We start from the raw sequence: 10,198 nt of genomic DNA, 5'->3' as shown, positions 1-10,198 counted from the left end.
GGGTGAGGGGCTAAGTGTAAAACCCCCCCCCCCCCCACCCAAATAAAATTAAATTAAACCCTACTTACCCCCCTCACCTTAAAAATAGTGATGGGGGAGACAATAAAACTAAATAGCAGAGAAAAAAAAATCATACTTACCATGAGAAGTCCAGAAATCCATCTCTACCTGGTGAGGGCACGGCGCAGAATGAGCTCCGCAGGGCGGGGAAAAGCTTATAAAACCTTCCCACGACCTGCAATTTGACTCAGAGCACTCTGATTGGTTGGCTTGGAATCCAACCAATCAGATTGCTTTAAGACATTTTACACAGCGTGGGAAAAAAGAACTTTCCCACTCTGTGTAAAATGACAAGCACTCTGTTTGGATTCCAGTTTCCCCCGTTTAGTTGAATAGCCCCCTCTCGCGAGCCACAAGTGGGGGCTCACGCGGGGCACTATGTCCCCCCTGCTAGTTAATAGATGCCCCACCATGACCCGACCGTTTTCAATTTTCTTATGGTTAGGACCAGGGCTGTTTCTGCGGTGTTTGTGTTTAGCTGTAATTTTTCTCTTACTCATTTACTGTACCAACACGTATTATATACTGTTTTTTCGCGCCATTAAAAGGTCTTTCTAAAGATACCATTATTTTCATCATATCATTTATTATAAAAATAATTATAAAATGACGACTTTTCTAACTTTGACCCCCAAAATCTGTTATGCATCCACAACCGCCAAAAACCACCTGTGCTAAATGGTTTCAAAATTTTGTCCTGAGTTTAGAAAAACCCACTGTTAACATGTTTTTTTTTTTTTTTTTTTGTGTGCAAGTTATAGGGCTATAAATACAAGTAGGACATTGCTGTTTCAAAATATTTATATTTTTAAAATGTATCAATAATGACGTAACACTGCTATCTGTCATAAATCTCTGAATCACACCTCACATGTACATATTTTTATAAAAGTAGACAACCCAGGGTATTCAATATGGCACAGATGTCAAACTCGCGGCCCACAACTAATATGTTTGTGGCCCGCGGTGAGGGAGCGCTGAGTGTAAGCTCTCTCTGCTCAGCTTCCCCCAGAGATGCTGGGAGCTGGAATGTGACGTCACATTCCGGCTCCCAGCATCACTGCAGTGTGCGCTGATAACTTAGAGCGCCTGCCCGCCTTCCTGCCCAGGTAAGAAATCCACCCAGCTCTCCCAAAGGTAGGGAGGCAGGGTGGATTTAAATTAAAATACTAAAAAAATAAAAAAGTGTTGGGGGGGGGGGGGGAAATGTGTATTCCTGTGTATATGGCTGTGTGCATGTATTGCTGTATGCGTGTATGGCTATCTGTGTGTCTGTGTATGTCAGTGTGGGAGCCTGTGTGTCTGTGAGGGAGCCTGTTTGTCAGTGAATGTGAGTGCATGTGTGTGTCTCAGTGAGTGTGAGTGAGAACAGGGGCAGGGGTTTAGTAGACGAGGGGGGGACTGGGGTTTAGTAGAGGGGGTCGTTGTGTTTTTTATTTTTTATTTTTTTAAATACTGTACTTTTCAAAAACTACGTTTCTATGAAAATTACATTTTTGTTTTTTTGCGGCCCACTTAATCTTAAACCTTGTTTATTTGGCCCTTGCTAGCCTTTTAGTTTGACATGCTTGCAATATGGGGTATGTCCAGTCTTTTTCAGTAGTCCCAAACACTGGCCAAAGTTAGTGTTTATATTTGTTTGTATGTTAAAAATGCAAAAAACAATTATGAACACATGCACAACCCAGCAAGAATAAAACAAAAATTGTATTATATAATATATCAACAACCATAAGGGGATGGATATAATATATTCCCAGCAATAAACCTGTGCACTGCACCAGAACCTATTAAAGGGACACTCCAGGCACCCAGACCACTTCTGCTCATTGCCACTACTTTTAACCCTGCAAGTGTAATTATTGCAGTTTTTTATAAACTGCAATAATTACCTTGCAGGGTTAACTCCACCTCTAGTGGCTGTCTACTAGACAGCCACTAGAGGGCACTTCCTGGTTTACATCCTCACGCTATGTGAGGACCTCCAGCGTCGCTCATTCCCCCATAGGAAAGCATTGAAATGCATTTTCAATGCTTTCCTATGGGGAGCGCGCATGCGCATTAGGTCTCCCCGGCTGGTGGGAGGGATCAGTCTTGCCGGCTGATGCAATGCAGAGGAGGAGCGGCGGGGGAGGAGGAAGCAGTGACGTGGGACATCGTCGGAGCCTCAGGTAAGTGACTGAAGGGTTTTTCACCCCTTCAGCAACCGGGGAGTGGGAGGTGGGAGGTGGGAGGGAGAGGGGACCTGCAGTGCCAGGAAAACATATTGTTTTCCTGGCACTGGTGTTGTAGAATTATTAGGCCCCTTTAAATCTATACTCTTATATTTCCTTCCCCGGCCTCATAAGCTTAAAGTCTTACAAGAACGCTTTGTTCGTAGAAATAGTGTGTCAGCAGGAAATGCTAGGATCCTGCTGAGTGAAATATTGTAGCAGATAGTATTCATAAAATGTGTAAGTTACTAAAAAGGCCTTGAGAACTAACCTTGAGAGACTAACGTGCCAACTACTCAAAATGAATAGCTGCCAAAGCCCCCTCCCATCGAATGAACTCCTCGTGCTAAGCAAGATGGCGCTAAAACCTGGAGGAGAAGCTCATGACGACAGTTGTGACACTAGATATGTGTTGTGTTCCTTACCTCTGATGCTTCATCTAGAGAAACCCCATGGTTATGCAGAGGGCATGAGGGACAATTTCCCTGAATCTCTAATGAACAGTGTCCCTAAGACTTTGTGGTCCTCAGGCCCGGAGGACATAGGCCATCTTAAAGTCCCACCAGTGATGGTCAAGCTCATTCCAGGGGCAAAACTGCCAAGAAAATCCCAATACCCATTGAAACCTGCCCAGGCGGCAGCCATTACTAAGCAAGTCCAGGCACTACTGGAGAAAGGGGCTCTTGTCAAATGTGAATCTCCATGTAACACTCCGTTGTTTCCTGTAAAAAAGAAGACACCCAAGGGTGAACCAGAGAAGTACCGAATGGTCCAGGACCTCAGAGCAGTAAATGAGGCAACAGTTCTAGACACCCCAATTGTGCCAAATCCGCACACACTCCTCTCTGGCGTTCTACCATCTGCTAGATACTTCACAGTAATTGACCTGGCCAATGCATTTTCAGTGTTCCCCTGGAACCAAGCTGCCAATACCTGTTTGCCTTCACAAATGAAAAACAACAATATACATGGACTGTTATGCCCCAGGGTCACAGAATTCCCCAAGCCAGTTTGCAAAAGCAATGAGTACCATCCTTGACCCCTGGCAGTCTGACCATCCGGAGGTTGTCCTACTTCAATATGTGGATGACCTACTCCTTTGTGGAGATGATGTCCCCACAACAGAAAAATGTTCTCTGGATCTCCTCTGTTATCTTGCAGATCAGGGATGTAAGGCGTCTCTTGTCAAACTTCAATTTTGCCAGCCTACTGTAATTTTCTTAGGCCACTGCCTGTCACATGGCACCAGGCATCTCACACGTGATCGTGTCAGAGCAGTGTTGGCCATTCTGCCTCCAAAGACCACAAAATCCCTGCATGCCTTTCTAGGCCTCATCTCATACTGCAGAGCCTGGATCCCTGAGGCCTCTCTGCTCATGCAACCCTTGTATGATGCTCTCAAATCAGACCCCTTCTGTCTGTCATCAGAAGCATATGACAACTTCTATACTCTTCAGCGTGCAATTGCCTCTGCCCCTGCTCTTGGCCTACCAAATTACGACAAGCCTTTCAAATTATTTGTGTCTGAACGAAAAGGCCATGCTACAGGCGTCCTCACTCAACCACATGGTCCTGGCGGACGTCAGAGGCCTATTGGATTCTTCTCCTGTCAACTGGATATCGTAGCCAGAGGCACCCCCTCCTGCCTTCGTGCTGTCTTTGCAGCTCAAGAACTTATTGAATGTACTGGGGACCTGGTTCTTGGCCACCCTCTTACTGTTTTGGCACCTCATGACATTTCTGCCATAATTAACCAGGTCCAAATCAAACACGTTACAGCTGCCAGACACCTTCGACTCCAGTGTCGTCTTCTACTACCTGACAACGTCACCCTCCAAAGATGCCAGGTTTTAAACCCGTCCACTCTTCTGCCACTCCCTGAGGGGGGTACCTATTATGGATTCATCATGGATGAAGGATATGTCCTACTCCTTACACACACCCTTGCAAAACTGCTCCCTAATTTGCCTCCCTGTGACGGGCCTGAATATGCCTTCTGCACCATGTGGTACAAACCAACCATCAACCCTGACCCTCATTATGAAGATGAACTTTTTCAATTGGTTGAGGTAACATTCACCCTACAGGACTTCTACTATGATACTGAAGGTAACAGCATGGCTTTGATCCAACTGCCACATGGACTTGAACATCTGTACCATCATTGGGACACAGCCATTCCACATGTCCCTGTAACCAAGTCAAAGACTAAGTCATGGGGTGATCTTGGGCCTATGGCGAAATTATGGGCCACCATGGATGCTTCACAGCTTCAAGAAATAGGCGTTGACAGGTATCCATCAACTGAACGTGAACATATAAGAGCATGGCCACGTTACTTTCTGGAAGAAGAATTTGAAGACCTAGTCATACAGCATGACTATGATCCAGAAACCCCCCATGACTGCTTCGAACAGATGAAAATGGAAACAACACACCTACCAACCGTGCATGAGGATCCACTAACAGATCCTGACATCACCCTGTTTGTGGACGGCTCCAGGTATGCTGATGAAGAAGGAAAATATCATACAGGATATGCCGTCACCACAACAGATGAAATTATTGAGTCATCATCTCTACCATCAACAAAGTCTGCACAAGAAGCTGAATTACAAGCCCTAACTTCAGCATGCAAGATTTCTGAAGGAAAGCGCGCCAATATCTATACAGACTCAAGATATGCACTGGGCGTGGCTCATGACTTCGGACTGATTTGGAAAACAAGAGGATTTCTTACTACTGCCGGTACACCAGTCAAGCACAGTTTTGCAATCAAGGAGCTGATGGATGCCCTCCTACTTCCAGAAGAAGTGGCTCTTTTGAAGATAAAAGCACATGGGAAGTTGGACTCGGATGAAGCAAAGGGCAACCATCTAGCTGATCAAGCTGCAAAACAAGCTGCAAGAGAACCACAGGAAGTGGAAAGAAGAGTGTCCGGAAATGAAGAAACTCCAATATTCACTTTGCAGACTCTTCCAACCGACCTAAAGATCTTACGAGAACAACAGGCTACAGTAGCCCCCGAGGAAATACAAAAATGGAAACAGAAAGGGGCTGTTCTAAAAGATGGAGTGTATTACAACAACCTCAGATTCTGTCTCCCTAAGAGTTTGTACCCAGCAGTTGTTCAATGGGCACATGGTCCTGCACACTTATCAAAAGATCTGATGAATGCCCTTGTACAGAAGTACTATGAAGCTCCTGGAATTACCACACTAATCATTAATTACTGCAAGGCATGTGCCATCTGTGCTAAATGCAATCCTGGGAAAACAGCCAAAGTCCCTTTAAAACACCTGGCTAAACCCATGTACCCATTCCAAAGAATCCAGATAGACCATATCCAGATGCCAATGAGTGGCAATTATGAATATGCACTAGTAATAGTGGACATGTTCTCAGGCTGGCCAGAAGCCTACCCAGTGGTTAACATTAACGCCAAAACAACAGCATGACGTCTACTCACAGAAATTGTATGTAGATTTGGATTGCCGGAAGTTATTGAAAGCGACCAAGGTCCAGCCTTCACAGCATCAGTTACCAAAGAAATTTGGACTGCTCTAGGAGTGACTCTTGCTTTTCATACCCCTTACCACCCACAGAGTAGTGGTAAGGTGGAGCGTATGAATGGTACCTTGAAAACTAGAATGTTAAAAATGTCACAAGAAACAAAAATGCCTTGGCCAGAAAGCTTTTCAATAGCCCTGTTCAGTGTCAGACATACACCCAGAGGAAAGCCCTCATTGTCCCCTTATGAGATCCTATTTGGGACTGCACCCAGACTAGGTTGTTATTTTCCCCAACAACTGCAGCTTCAAACTGATGTTTTAGTAGATTATGTGACTGAACTTGCAAGTGCCTTAAACAAAATCCATGCCCAAGTTTTCTCTTCAATTCCAGATCCTGATTCTGACACAGGCAACCACAGTCTGCTTCCTGGTGATTGGGTCCTAGTCAAGAAATTTGTGCGGAAACACACTCTGGAACCAAGATTTGAGGGACCATTCCAGGTTCTCCTGATCACCACTACCTCTGTCAAGCTGGCTGGTAGGCCACATTGGATTCACGCCTCCCATTGCAAAAAGACACCTGCTCCAGAGGAAGCTGATTCTGCACAACCATGTACTTCTGGTACCTAATCCCCTTGATTGGCCTCCTTAAAGCCCAGCAAGTGGCCATTACTAAAGATGCTAGTGGGTACACCTTCTGGTATAATTCATCATGTACCCGTGTAGCCACCTTTACTTTTGATTACTGTGATATTGTAGATTGCCCATTCCCTAAATCACAGATCCAAGCCATTTATAAAGATATACCACAAGCAAAAGACCCCTATGTTTGTGTAGTTGACAAACAGTGGGGGCACAACTGTAACCATTGGGGGGCGGCGGGATGGAATGCCGGGCCTGCCTGGGGTTACAAACCAAAAAGTTCCTTATCAAAGGTAGATGACCATGGTAGATCCCTCCTCCAAAGAATGACTTTAAGAAAGCCTGGAGGAGGTACACCTATGAAATTGATGTTAAATATTGAGCATCCTGGCCCAGAGGATGCTGATCAATATGTAATGGGAATGTATTGGAGAAGAGGTTCCTATAACAAATTAGGTCATTTTTATCTCAAAGACATGTGTCACTCTTCAGAGTGGCAAGGGGCTGAACATATGGTCCCAAATCCGCTGAAACCACATATCCAGTCCTTTAGGGACATGATGGCCATTGCTAACCCTACTTTTGAAGATATTATGGCCGCTGAAACAGGCTTCAATGATATAAATTTGTGGTTAGAATGGATGAGATATAATGCCAATAAGCATAATAAAACCGCCTGTTATGTATGTGGAGGTGCCCGACCCCATCTTGGCACCGTCCCTTTAACTATCCCTTTAGAAATAGAAACCTGTTTTCTAAGTCTTTTTGCCTTTAATTATGGTTCTAATCAGTCCCACTGCAAAGCATGGACAGCAGAATACCCTCTCTTAGTTGGAAATGTCAAACCCCCAGACGGAGTTACAATTTACAAAGGTAATTATACTTGTTATACCAACTATGATGGAACTGGTAAATTTGTGGGTAACTTTTCAAAAGGATATTGTGCCACCTACAGAACTGTCCCCAAGCACCTGCTACAGCATCATACCAGGTCACTAGGGGATATGTATTGGTTATGTGGGGATCTACTGATAAGATCCAGACTAGAAATTGAATGGTGGGGTGAGTGTGCCCTAACTAAAGTCATCATGCCCATACACATTATTTCCGATAACCATACTGACACACCCAGCCCGCTGTACGCACCAGCCAGAGCCAAACGGGAAACTCCAGTAAAAGGCAGTTTTGACCCACACGTTTACATAGATGCCATTGGGGTGCCTAGGGGGGTACCTAATGAATTTAAAGCTAGAGATGAAGTTGCAGTGGGTTTTGAATCACTGTTCACTATAGTCACTGCCAATAAAAACCTTAATTGGATAAATTACATCTATTATAACCAACAGCGCTTTGTTAACTATACCAGGGATGCCCTCCAGGGTTTAGCCGAACAACTACAAGCCACATCCCAGATGACCTTCCAGAACAGACTGGCCTTAGACATGATTCTAGCCGAAAAGGGGGGTGTATGTAAACTACTACCTGACACCATGACTTGTTGCACTTACATTCCAGAAAACACAGGCCCTAATGGTAAGGTCCCCCTTGCCATAGAAAAATTGAATAAACTCTCAGAAGAGTTGAAAAGGAATTCTGGGGTGACAGATCCCTGGGAGAAATGGTTTGGTTGGATGACTGGTTGGCAGAAAGCTTTAGTTCATATTGGTATGGCTCTACTAATTTTTATTTTTATTCTCGCTCTTCTCGTTTGTTGTGTCCTCCCATGCCTCAGAAAATTCCTACAGAAGACTGTAGACCAAACGACACCAACCTTTACTCATCTAGAAATTGGTAATCAAGATCTCACATCGCCCTGCATTCCGCTACAAACTCTCCCCTATGACGAAGAAATGTAGAAATTCTAGGAAGGGACAGCTTAGGGACAGCTTCCGTCTGTATGGGTTAGCCTACCGTGTGGAGAAGTGGTGGACAAGCCACCGCGGGATACCCATGGAGTGAAGTGTTCGAGAGCCGTACTGACGGATGAGCTGCAGCCTGTTAGGGTCAGAAAAGGGATAGACTTGCTCTTTGCATTAACACCAAGTTAGCGGTCATGGGGTTTATGTGTCTTTGAGCTAACAAGTCTTCTGATATTAACAAATAAAGTTTATCTTTTTAGTAATTAACATTTTAAGGGGGGACTGTTGTAGAATTATAAGCCCCTTTAAATCTATACTCTTATATTTCCTTCCCCGGCCTCATAAGCTTAAAGTCTTACAAGAACGCTTTGTTCGTAGAAATAGTGTGTCAGCAGGAAATGCTAGGATCCTGCTGAGTGAAATATTGTAGCAGATAGTATTCATAAAATGTGTAAGTTACTAAAAAGGCCTTGAGAACTAACCTTGAGAGACTAACGTGCCAACTACTCAAAATGAATAGCTACCAAAGCCCCCCTCCCATCGAGTGAACTCCTCGTGCTAAGCAAGATGGCGCTAAAACCTGGAGGAGAAGCTCATGACGACAGTTGTGACACTAGATAGAACACCCAGTGGGGAGGGCATTTAACTAACCACTTAACACCTAAACCAATTAATAATGTTTACTTATTGATATCTTGATTTTCTTCAATGATGTAATAATGCCTTTATAAGGGTCTGCGCACCCACTTTTTAACAGATGCCATTAAATTTTCTGAAGTTCTTTCATTTAACCTGAACCTCGTGTCAGTGTGAATTTACTTCTGCGTATACGCAATTTAATTATTTCTAATTTGGTCAGGAACAGATAGTCATTCAAACTTATTGGTTTGCTGAAAAGAATACTATATCACTGGAGTTTCCCTTTAAGGAACAAGTAGGTAGATAATGTGGGCTGACTTTTGCTGAATAAAGTCTCTCAAATATATCTCCCGATAAATATATGTGTATGTAGACGGTCCTTGATGAACACAAACAGATCCACAGGCATCAACATCCACGGCCAGCACTTTTCGTTTCCTACCCATTAATGTCATAAAATTGTCAGGTTTATTCACTAAAATGAGAATTCACGTGAATTCAAATTTAAAGGGCACCTATCATGCCCCAAACAACTTATGCTCTTTAGATTGAGCACAAGATTCTAGCTATATTTTGTGCTTGCAGTTTTGGTAGCAAATGTATAAACTTGAACTTGCAGTTGCTATGGAAAATTCCTAGCCGGTGCTTCTAAACCCCTGCAACCGTAGAACGCCAGCATTACCTTTAGGGCCGGAGTTGTGCTGCTCCCCTCATGCTGGTCTCTATGTGTAAAGTTGCCGAGTGGACTGCAGTCTGACTGGAAGTGCTCACTGAGAGAGCACCTTTTGTCAGACCAGATCTGGTACTGCGGTGAGCAGTACTGTGGATTGAGACACATAGAGGGGCGGGGGGGGGGGACAAAATGAGACACATAGAGGGAAGGAATGAGACACGTTAGAGCTGAGGGAGAATAAGATCCATGGAGGAGTGGGGGGGGGGGGGGGGAGAAGAAAAAGGGACACATGGAGGGGCTGGGGGGGGGGGAGGATCACATATAGAAGGTCTTGGGGGGTGGGAATGAGACATTTGGGGGGGATGGAATGAGACACATGAAGGGGCTGGTGGGGGATGAGACACATGGAGGGGTTGGGGGTATCCGGGGAAGGGTATGAGACACCTGGAGGGCTTGGTGGGGGTAATAAGATACATGGAGGTGCTTGGTGGGGGTAATGAAACACCTGGAAGGTTTGGGGGGGGGGGGGTAATAAGACACATGGAGGACTTGGTGGGGGTAATAAGACACATGGAGGTGCTTGGTGGGGGTAATGAGACA

Source organism: Pelobates fuscus, chromosome 11, assembly GCF_036172605.1.
Source record: "Pelobates fuscus isolate aPelFus1 chromosome 11, aPelFus1.pri, whole genome shotgun sequence".
Classification (NCBI taxonomy): Eukaryota; Metazoa; Chordata; class Amphibia; order Anura; family Pelobatidae; genus Pelobates; species Pelobates fuscus.
Note: the sequence above shows the minus strand (reverse complement) of the source record.